The sequence below is a fragment of the Melospiza melodia genome, chromosome 2, assembly GCF_035770615.1.
Source record: "Melospiza melodia melodia isolate bMelMel2 chromosome 2, bMelMel2.pri, whole genome shotgun sequence".
NCBI classification, from domain to species: Eukaryota; Metazoa; Chordata; class Aves; order Passeriformes; family Passerellidae; genus Melospiza; species Melospiza melodia.
In genome coordinates, this window is record NC_086195.1 from 10,200,576 (window position 1) to 10,212,922 (window position 12,347).

The following is a 12,347-nucleotide window of genomic DNA, read 5'->3' on the forward strand; positions in this document are numbered from 1 at the left end:
TGTGTGTTCCCATAGGAGTCTAAGTTTGAATTCTTGCTCACCAAGTAGCAAAAAATAATAAGTAAGCAGGCTAGTACACACAATTTTTCTAAGCACCATACCTGGCTGTAAAACTAAAAATACAAAAGACTGAGGAAAGAAAAGCAGATATGTAACATTTTAGAAATGTATCTCTGCTGTATTACTGTAACACAAAAAAAACCCCAGTGACAGAATTATCACAAAGAAATGTTATTATTCTGTTTAATTCCATCACTCTTCCTGACAGACAGGCTTTAAGTCACTACTGCATAACACAAGTTAACAAAAAGATTAGAACTTCTAGAGTCTCCCATACTTCATTTTTTCAACTTCTAAATGCACAGGATATTTGGAAATATCACATTTATAATGTACTTTTTACAATGTAGGAGACGTCAGTAACAGAAATTGTCAGCTGTCATGGTTTAAGCCCTGCTGAAAACTAAGCTACACTCAGCCACTTGCTCAGCCACCATCTCTTCCCCTGAGCCCACTGGAATGGGGAGAAGAATCAAAGTAAAACTTTTCCCTTGAGATAAGAAGAGTTTAATAGTAACAAAGTAAAACACTGTAAAAATGGTAAATGATACTAAGAATGATGAAAAAAGTGAACAATAAGTGATGCACAATACAACTTGTCCTGGTTTAGGGCAAATTTGGGAGAGAATCTCCAAAAGGGGCCCCTCCAGAAAGCAAACCCACAGGGCTCCTCACTCCAACCAGTTCAGGAAAGATTCCTTAGAGAGAAGTGGAAAGAACCTGTTTATTTAACAGACACAGCACCCCCCCCAGCACACAAAATGAACAGTACAGGATGACACCACTCTTTTACTCCTCTGACAAAGATGACAAATTCAGAAAGTCTCTCTTGGGGGTGGTCGCTCTGTTCTCAGTCCCTCCGGCGCTGGGGCAGCTGCTGCCCAGAGTAGGCCCCGCTGGGCCGCAGGGTGCAAACTCTCGGTGTTCCCAGGGCCCAGCCTGGAGCAGGTTCAAGTTGGTCCAAGAAAAGGAAAGGAGAAACAGTCCAGGAAGAAATTTGGACTGTTTAGCTAAACTAGCTAATGAACAGAAGCAAAGCAAGCAGAAGCAAGAGCAAGAGAGCAAAACGAAAAGCAAAAGCAGCACTAGGTACTGCCCTGTCTCTGTTCCACCAGGCTGATAAGAAAACCCAAACAAAACTTTCACTCTTCAGAGCCAGTCTTAAAGGCACAGAATAAAATATGCAGCATAATAGAACACATGAATGGGGATACAAGCATCATAACATCACCCTCGGAAACAACTGCTTGCCACTCACTGCCCAGTGCCAGAGCCCCCCTCTGAACACAGATGAGGTCCCACCTTTTACACTGAGCATGATGCCACCCTGTCTGGAATGTCCCTTTGGTCAGCTGGGTCACCTGTCCCAGCTGGGACTCCTCCCAAATTCCCCCTCATGCCCAACTTCCTCACCAGAGGCACAGTGTGAAAAGCCTCAAAGGCCTTGGCTCTGTGTAAGCCCTGCTCAGCAATAACAAAAATATCTCAACGCTGTGTTCAGCACAAATCAAAACCACTGCCCTGTACCAGCCACTGGGAAGAAAATTCACTTCACCCCAGCCAAAATCAGCACACTAGCATATTCATTTCCAACTGTAACATTTTGCAGATTTTTTGGGTTTTTTTGCAAACTCTCACCATCAGAAGCAGTGACAGCAGCATGCAGTGAGGTTAGGGTTTTCATGTCAGGCCTTATTCCATTTCTGAATCAGCTAATCACCTCTGTATCACTAATACTATACACATACCACAGGTTATGACCCCTAAATTTACACCAAGAATTAGCTGAAAGCAGTGAAGGCATATAGAAGGACTGCAAAAGTTTTTAACTAGCCAAATGAAAAATGCTGAGATTATTTCAAGTAGCATTTGTGGCAAATCACTATATTCCACTTGAAAAAAAAAATGAAGAAAACTCACTGATCTGTAATGATTCCTGTTTCTTGCAGAAGCTTTGATTATTGAGCTGGAGAAGATCTCTCAGATCACGCAGTACCACCTCCTGTGTGGAGCACAATGTTCCAGAATGTACAGAAAGCCAACAAGAAATGTACCTTATGTACAAATGTACCTTATGTTACAAATGTAACTTATTTCTGAGCACCATTAGTGAAAGTGACTCAGGTTCATCAGTAGAAAGCATTTTTCCATCATCTAATTGCTTGTCTGCTAAGAAATGTTTCCTTTCATCTAATTCTGACCTTTTATTTTTAAACAGTTAATTCTGATTTGATTTCTAAAAAGAAAGCAAGCTTTCCTTTAGCTTTCTCTTCAGATGTAAGGAACTGGTAAATAGCTTCAAAGACTATTAAGTAATGCCAACATAGTGCTCCAGTTCTATGATATATGATAATCGCCTTTGCCATAGCTGAGATTTAATTGAGACAAAAAAAAAAAAAAAAAAAAAAAAAAAAAGAAAAAAAAAACTCAATCTGGACAGATATTGGATTTAGAAAAATCTCCCAAGTAGTCAAAAGGAAAGTATTAGACATAGGAACCAAATCCAACCTTTTTTAAATAATGCATTTTCTGCTGAAGTGAGGGATACATGTAGTTTTTGTTAGATCTGTGTGGATACTTTCAAAATACTCTGACAGACCAAATATTGGCAATCTCAATTATGTATTTGCACTGAAGAACATACTACTAAATTAGATTTATTAGCACAAAATCCTGTGATAAGTTGTCAAATTCATTTGAATTCTCCCTGTAACTATTAGAATTCACAAAAGCAGGAATTAGAAAATGCATAACCAACCTCTAATTCAAGTCCTGAGCTCTGTCTTTGAACTGTGCGTTTTAAGTTGCAAATTAAAGACGATATCAAATCAGGAAATAATAAGTATCTTTTATGACTGGTTTTCATTGTGATAAAAATTTTGCAGGAAACCTTTTAAATGATAGGCAGGAAATGAAGGTTTTTTCTGCTGTAGAACACTATAAATTCCCATTTCAGTGAGTGATTACAAGCATTGCCTGATGTCAACTGCCAGTGTGGTTGTTTATACCCTGCTCAGCTCTCCTTTTAGATCCCAGACTTATATCACAGTATTTTCTCTAAATTCATAATAGTTAGGACTAAAATGTGCCTATAAGTCACAACATTTTCCTAGAGACCATCTGGTGTCCAAAGCCATGGGAATGTTGGCTGCTCTGCCTGACCCAAGAGGACATTAATCTTAAATGTATTACTCTTCATTTAGTGGAGGAGAAAATGAAGTCAAAAATTTCTCCTTTGGTTTCAAAGAAGAAAAGTTAAAAAAAAAAGGAAGCATTTGAAATAGATGTCAGAAAACTTAGTGATAATATCTAATCCTGTGGAGCTGAGGTTGAGAGCTTAAGAAGCTTGTTTCTAATTTTCAGATGAAGGATAATTATTACACAGCAAAAAAGATAAAAACCCCACAGTAAATGCTGCAACATGAGAACTGAGACAAAAGACAAGTGATTAGAGAGAAACAGCCCTTTTGTTTTGGTAACAGCTGGATTTATAAAACAAGTCATCCTTTCCAAGGAGTGAAGTCATGCCTGCTGCTGTGAGGGGTTCAATCCTGCACCCCATGAGCTGCTGGATGCATCCCCAGGAGCTTCTCTCCTGGAGCTGGGGGTGTTTGCCTGAGAGCCCTGGGCTGGAGCTTGAACCTGGGGACACCTCTCTGAGGAGATGTGCTGCTGTATTCCTGCTGGGGCAGAATGTTCTGTCCCTCCAACAGAGAGCTGTCACCAGCAAAAGTGGATTTCTGCTTCCTTTCCCAGCTCTGAGCCTCAGCAGGGGCTGCAGCCACAGCCACCAGCTCCATACCAGCACCTGCAGCTCCTCCTCTCTGCATGGCTGCCTGGGGATGCCTTCACCCAGCAGCATTTTTGGGCCACTTTTCCCCTTTCCCTTCAACACAAAGCTAACCCATAATTTTAAAGCTGCCCAGGGTTGGTTGAGAATTGTTTCTTGCACTCTCTAAGGAGAATCCCAATGTGTAGACGATGCTCAGAGCAAATTCTTTTTATCCTCATTCTATGGGGAACTAAATGGAGCATTTCCCTGCCAGTGTTAGCATTCACATAATCAGACATGGTTACCTTCTTTGTATTTATTTTATACAGTGAAAAATACTCCATTCTTTTTCCAGAAGAGATTAATTTTATTTTAGTTTTTTGTTGTTCAACTTTTGGGTTTTTTTGAGAGAAAGTATCATATCTCAAATTGGAAGATGTACACTTAAAGACATTATAACACTGGAGATAATACAGCAACCACTAATCCAGCAAGAAGTCTGGACATTGTCCTTAAAGACAAATAATAAACCCTGATTTGCTGGTGATGATGCCAGCTCTAGACAGTGACAGCTGAGCATCAGTGATGGATGAAGCAATTTCTGTGTGTGTATACATAAGCTGTAGTAAAGCCACCAGGACTTGGTATTCTTTCCAACTATTTAAATTGGGTTTTGCCATGAAAATTAGCAGACTTAGACCCCTAATCATGATGAGTCTGATTCTAAACATCTACAAGAAAGCATTTAGATAAATAATATTCTTAATCCAGCTGTATTAATCCAATCCTCTCCAACTGTATAAATATCTGACACCCAAACAAATGTTTTTAAAGTGAGATACACAGAGACCTTCCAAGCCTCTGCTGAGTGGTTGATTTTAATTAACTAGAGGAAATGTGAAGCTGCAAAAAGATTTAGAACATAAAAATCTTTAAAAGAGATGCATTAATGAGCCTACCATTGGTGGTATGTATGACCATCACCAGTAAACAAGAATATATGTATTTTCTCTTACCTGCACAGAATTACTGACATTAAAAAGAAAATAAAGTCCAGATGCACCAATGTTGCGACCCTCTTTAACTGTACTCAAAGTACTTTTTGTTATTTCTCTGGCATACTGGACTCTAGCATGGGGAAAAACACTTAGAAAGGACTTTGATCTGAGAGGAACAACTGTTTTAGAGACTGACACTTAGCAGAAATGATGATTAATTTTTGCCACACCAAGTATCATGGCTGAGCACTACAATCTATTTCTCCATTGTAACCATTTGATAGCAATCTATGCACAGTGTTCAGATCTAAAATTAATAGTTCAACTATTGTAAAAGAACTTTGGCTGACAGACAAAGTCTGATAGAAGATAACAATACCAGGATCCCTGCTAATAGTTGTACTTCCTGTGGCTAAACTTATCTGAGTGGGACTAGAGTACCAAGGTGGTCACAAGGAGATGTATAAATAATTCATTTAAGGGGCTGAAATTCCTCTCAGTTTATCCCATGGGATGTGCTTTCCATCCCTCACTTTTAAAATACACAGGGATGGTAACTACTCAATGATAATCCCACTATCAAGAAATCTAAAGTTTACTTTCATTCCAACTGAGCTCTTTTACAAGATATCTGATCTTGTTTTTGTAGTTCCATAAAAATGCACAAAGTTACAAAATTAATAGTCAATTGTGAAAATTTCTGTCATTTATATACAGGCTCATATATCTTGATTTGTTTATCTTGAATTGTTTATCTTGTTTATAAAGATTAATAGAATTATAGTAAGTCTCATTGCCTATGAATATAATTACCAAAAAAATTGACAGGTAGTTAAAGAGGAACCTTTAGCAGGTCCTGCTGCTGGCTACATGTTGCTCCATTAGAACCTCCCTGCTGAAGTGCAGACATTCATTTTTACCAGTGCTTAAATGAAATTGGATGGTTGGATTCTGAACCACAATGAAGTAAATTGAAAGGAATAGTGGGCATCAATGCTATTTAAATTATTTCTACATTTTGCATTTATATGGGGCTTTAACCAAGACAGAAGAACATGAATTTCTGACTCTTTTCTTCCTCCACTGAAAATGTGTGGTATACACATATATCCACACAGTTTATAAGCATATTACATTTATATTTTCTTTTATATGCATGTGCATACATACATTGAAAAAAAGGTAAAACTATAAAATATTAAATTTTCCATTTATTTACACCGTTTTCCACAATAATAAGTACGTGAAAAGGTGATTTAAAAACCCCCTGTAATTTAAAATAAATTATAAGGCAGTTCCAACATCTAAACGAATGCCTGTTTCTGGAAAAAAATAGATTGCCTTTTTAAAAGCATGAAGGCACCTTCTGCTGTGACTAATCTTATCCAACCATCTGAGAAAGGCATAGCAGGAAGGAATTTATTGAGTGTAATTATTCAGTATGCAGGTAGCAGTAAATAGCAAACAGAAGCTTCTTAGGGCATAGAGTCAATAGAAGAAATACTTATTTACTGAGGGCTTTTGCAAGTCTGTTTTCAGAGCAGAATCAACATTTAGCTCTTAGGAAGGACACATCATTATCTGCTGTGGAAAGACTTTGGACTAACAAATTAGCATTGGTTTTTGTCCCTGTATTATCACTCTTAAATATAGCAAAATATGGATAATACAGAGGTCTCATTTTATGTAATATAAGAAACCACAGTTCTTTAAACAAGCTGTTAATGCAATAAAACCAATTCTAATTAAAAGCTCCTGCTGCATTATCCTCTTCTCTGGCTGTATAGGATGTATATAATTTCAATTACAATATTTTGAAATCTATCAATTCATCATCTTCTAGATGGCTATTGTCAGAAGCTTTATGATCTAGAGATATAGGATGGCTAAAAATGTCATTTAGACTTCATAGTCCCTTTGAAAGGAAATCAAGTATTCATTACATTGATCTCTTCACCATATAGAAAGGGAGCCTAAATGTGCTTTCCAGAAATTTGGCATATGCAGCTAATAGTAATTTTCCTCTCCTCCTATTTCTGCTCCTTTTTAGCCTTCTTTGGCTGCTTCAAACAGAGAGGTGAGTCTTCTGCTAAGAGGTTAATCCTTATTTCTTGGCCTCATTCTAGTAAGATAAGAAGTTACTGGAAATAGTCTGTAGCTCTTGTTCCCCTGAGAAAGAAATTTCCTATTTTTGTAAAAGGTTCCTTCCTGTCCCTCACTCTATCTATGTCTATCAATCCTAAATTATCTTCCAAGGACTTGAAGACCCTTTAATTTTATAATTTCATTTTAATTCTACAAACGTTTTTACCTTTTATTTTAGCTCCTCGGTTAGGCAAATGGAATAAAATAATTTTCAATTTTCAATAAGATATTTTAAAGGACATTTTATTTATTAGTATTAAAAGGCTATTCTAAGCACCTTTATTATAGAAATCAAGAAAGCTTAAAGAAAAGACAGTGCTGATAGTATCACCTTTCTTTTTCCACTTCTTTCAAACCTGTGAAAGATTTGCACATACATCACTTGGATATTTCACTTCATACTGTCTTGTAAATTCTTAAGGGAATATGTGAAGAATTTATATGTGTGGTAATCTTATAGACAATGCCACATTGCTTGGTATTCTGAAAGCCTGACAAAAACTTAATTTGTTAATGGCTTAGTGAATAGTCACACTGGGGTTTTACATATTTTTTCCTTGTGTGCTGGTATTTTTGATAGTCATTAACAGCTGTTCAGATTGCAATTTTATATTTTAAATCAAATTTAATCCCATATACCTAAATGCAGACTCATTTTTTGTCATTCTTCTTTGTTGCTGGTACCAGATAAAGGAATATGGAATAATCCCCCAGTAACAGCATTTAATTCACAGCAGCTCCATGGGTTTCTGGGTGACCCGGATGTGTTATTGCACAATATTTCATCTCCTTCATTCTGCCTCTTTTGCATGACATATCTATTATTTAAAATATAGGATGGTGTCATCCCATATCTTTTTCAGTTTTCAATGTCTTTCCTCCCATAAATATTCTTTGCCCTCCCACTTTATGGCTTTTCATTGCCATGATATGAGCTTAGTCCCATTGCTTCTCTCAGTTCTGTCATCCTCATATTTACAGCCTTGCTGTTATCAGGTGAGGTATCTCCTCTGATGGTCCCATTTACAATCCTGTGCTGCATTTTTATGTTGCTTTGGTTTATTTTATACTTTCAATTGAATTACAGCTTTCACAAGTATTAGACTTTGACAACTTAGGATGACTTTCATCTATTATCTGTCCTAGCCCATGTTATTCTTAAAGCCTTATACTCACAGTTTGATCTCACTGTGAACTGTATTTAAAAAAAAGTCCATGTTTTTTTTTTTGCTCATTCCATTCTCATTTGAACATTACATTTTTAATATGATATACCTATTAAATGACTACTAATTTTTGTGTCTTTATGAGTAATCCATATTTTCCATGTCAGTGATAGAGAGCATACAGACTACCAGGTGTCCAGCCTTGGAATTCAGTGGCATCTGTGGGTATCTGAGTTTCCACAACTGACTACACTTACATTGTGATGGGGATTACAAATCCCATTGTACTGCAGTGACATTTCTGCAGTTTCATGTTAGCACTTCAACCTTGCTGCCACTTCTTGCACAGTCGGAATACCTCCTTGAACATAATAATTCTTTTCATCACTTTGAAGGTATTTCTGGCGTTCTATTTTTTTTCATTTTTACAATTTCTGCCAGTATCCTTGACATTTAGTCCCCACCCATCTTCACCTTCCACTCCAGCCTTCTTAACTTTTCATTGCATTTCTCCCTATTACCTCCCCAACATTTCTTCAGCTTTCCTCACAGATAACAATGCAAAGGTATTTGGAAGGCTGTTACATTTTCTTTTAATTTCTCTTTAGACTCTTTCAAAGAAAAAACACATGGTTCTGAAGCATGGAAAAAAGGCAGAGTTCCCAGACACCTGAGTAGGAAAGGTCAGCCTGATCCAGGAGCTTCCATAAAATCTTATTAAACTCCTGCTACACATTAAGTTGTTTTTGCAAGTTCCCAAATGCAAATATAACAGCTACCAAAAGTAAGAACAAATCCATATGGCTCATTAGTACAAAAAATAAACCAACGCATAGAGTCATCATTTCAAAGGGATGTGAGATAGGAAGATTCTTGAATATTGGACAGAAATTATTGTCCCCGAATTGCATATCTATTTCTAATTTTCACAACAGTCTTTTGTGTCTTCCTCACACTGGGAAGTAATTTTCTAGGCATAGAATTCATCCATTTTAATTAAGTAGTCAATTTGTAAAAACCAACACATTTTGCTACTACATTTTGAAATTCACATTCTTCTTGCTTCTTTCTTGGAGTGGGAAGAAGAGAAAAATTCACTATGACAAACCCAAATTTGCATATTTTTGAAGCCAGGGACATGGAGTCACTCCAAGTCATTATGGAGGTGCTAGTTTATCATGTCCACATGCACTTGTTCATACACAGCACCATCTGATGCTTTTGTGTGAAACAGAAATATTGGCGTTGAGTTAAAGTTGACACAAAATTCAGATAGTTTTGAAAATAATTATGGCACAGACAGTTTGGATCTGATCCCAGCCTTCAAGGATGTCATAGAATTTCCATAAATCTGAAACTTATTAAAAAAGACAAAAAAAAACAAACCAGAAAAAACAACCCCATAAATTTAAAACCTTGTGTGGTCATACACAACAAAACAGTGTAGCTCACTTAAAATAGCAAGGAATGGAGATTTATGGGAAAATACTTTGAAATTAATTTCTGTTTTCTTTGGTAACAGTGAGGCACAAATTTGCAGCATTTAAAAGTTTCTGCTCTCTGCTAGCTTTTTTCTGGCAGCTTGTGAGACTGGTTCCAGCCCTGTTCTCCTGGCAGATGGAGCACAAGGAGGGAAACATCTGCCTCTGTCTGCCAGGGCACTGAAGACACATCTAACCTAAAGTATGTGGGTACTCCTTCCAGAGTGGGAATTGGTGCTATAAAGCACAGAAAGAGGCTCGACAGTATTTTTTTCTGTACCAAAACAAAGTGAATTGTTTCAATGAGAAACTGATGTAAAATCATTGGCATTCCCACAGAGAATTCCCTGTCAGGCACGCTGTTTCAGTGGGGAGGCAAGGGAATGGGATAGGTGTGATGTAGTCTGAAAAGAAGAAATAACTCTTGCAACCTACCCCCATCTCACACTTGTGGCATTCACATTCTCTGAAAAAAATCCCTTCGCCCAGGATTTTTCTCCTGGGAAGCCAAGAAGCCTCAGAGAAAAGGAAAACAATTTTTATCTCATTTGCTTCTCCTGTGTTGTGCTCACATGTGGAATGTGTTTGGAGATTGTTTAGCCACAGGTGATTGTTTCATTGGATTCTGCTGTGAGTTGTTTTCACTCATGGCCAATTACCACCAAGCTGTGTTGGGACTCTGGAAAGAGTCACAAGTTTTCATTATTTTTTTTTAGCATTCAATAAGTATCTTTTCTGTATTCTTTAGTATAGTATAGTATTCTTTAATATAATATAGTATCATAAAGTAATAAATTAGCCTTCTGAGAACATGGAGTCAGATTCATCATTCCTGCCTTTGTCGGGGCATCCTGGCAAATACAATACACACCCTTACTTCACAGTGGTGGGAATCAATTTGCTTTCAGTATCATGTTGCTGTTTCTAGTCAGTTTTTGGTCCCAAATGCCATTTTTTGAGAGCCAGACATGCAATGTAACAGGACCATGGAACCTTTTCCTCTCAGCCCCCAGACCTGCAGCTGCCTTCAGGCAGAGGCAAGCCCTCAGCACTTGGCTACCTGGCTTCCTAATGCTCCTTGTGCATTCAGGCTGCATCTGCTTGTGAATCAGACCCTTCATTCTTCGCACCAATGGGGCTCTTCAGACAGATGAATCCCACTCAAAACAGAGAGGCAATTTCCAACCCACATTTTGGATGAGCAGTGTGAAAGGTCTATAATGGTTCATCTCCAAAGAGCAGCATGCCACAGACATCTGTTCTGTGTGTGCCTGTGCAGGCGCTGCTCACAGCCAAGGGCAGCACCAGCCAGGCTGCTGCCAGCAGCTGGCTGCCATCCCACTGTGGTCCCACAAGGACAGAAAGCTGTGGGGATTATATAAAGTTTCTGTAAATGATAAATGAATAGGGAAAGCCTTGCTGCAACCCTGTACTCCTCCAACTGAAAGGGAAGTTGAATTTTTAAAAAATTATTGATTCATGTAATGAACACCAAAACACAAATGTTTGCCCCTGTGACAGGATAAGAGGGGATAAAGGAATGAACTGAAAGGAACCCATACTCCTTCTGGGGTATGGGTTATTTATTACCAGCGCTCATTCCCAACTAGCTTGCATTCCTAATGTATTCATCTACTCAACTCAGTAAGAGATTGGGGTATGCAAAGAATCTGGGACTGGGTTTAATTTTCATGCTAGTCAAAGTGATTTTTCTTCAATCTATCATATACTATATTTGACATATAGCTTTTCCCTTAATCAGTAATTGACATGCTTTGTGCTCTAGTGAAGGTAGATTTAATACACTGAACATCACAATGAGCTATTTTTTCTTTTGAATGACAAATTTAATTTTTGTACGATGCACTGTACTATTTTTTCTACTAATTTCACATTCTTCACCAGCTCTTTGGTCCATCATTTCATAACTAATGTTTTCCTTCAAGTGAACAAGGATACTGAAAACATCAAAGGTGCCTTGACATCTCTCAATAGACCATGACAGCCTCTTTCATTCTCCATATTTCTTAATGTGGAGACATCCAGAAAAGGAAGAAACAGAGAACTGTGGTAAACAGACTTAGGAAAATGAACCACTGTTTTTTCAGTGATTTTAAGAGTGGAATTTCACTGTCCAGATTAAGTGGACTAGGGGGTTGAGCAATTTACCTGGCCAGCTAGTGGAGAGACACACATGTTAAAGGAAAATTTAAGCCACCTTCCACGAGAGAGTTTTAATTTAGTTTCTTTGTCTAAAACTGATTTTTTAAGTAAAAATAATTTTTCCGGTTTCATTCTGAATCTTGGTTTATGATTTTGGGGTTTTTTCCCTTTTGAAAAAAAAAAACATTTTGGTGGGAAAAAAAACCCCACTTAAAATAGATCTAGGGAAAAGTCTTAAAGATCCATTATTTTCTCAATTGTCTAAAAAATTATCACCTTATTTGCTTTGCATTCAATTCTGTTAAGAAATGAAGTTCTGAGACTTCTCAATGCAAAACTTTTTTGGCTGTATTTCTGATTGCAAGCTTCCCTTCCCTTTTATTTTCCCTATTTCTTGTATGACTGACAGAAGCCAAATGAAACTCTTTTACTGGCAGTCTTAATATGAATAACAAAGCAACTGGAGCTGTGAAGCACCACTTCTTGGCTAAAAACAAGTGGTGAGTGTACAGTGTGGAGGAGGGAGAAAGAGGAAAGGGAACTGCTAGGTCTCAATTTTCTT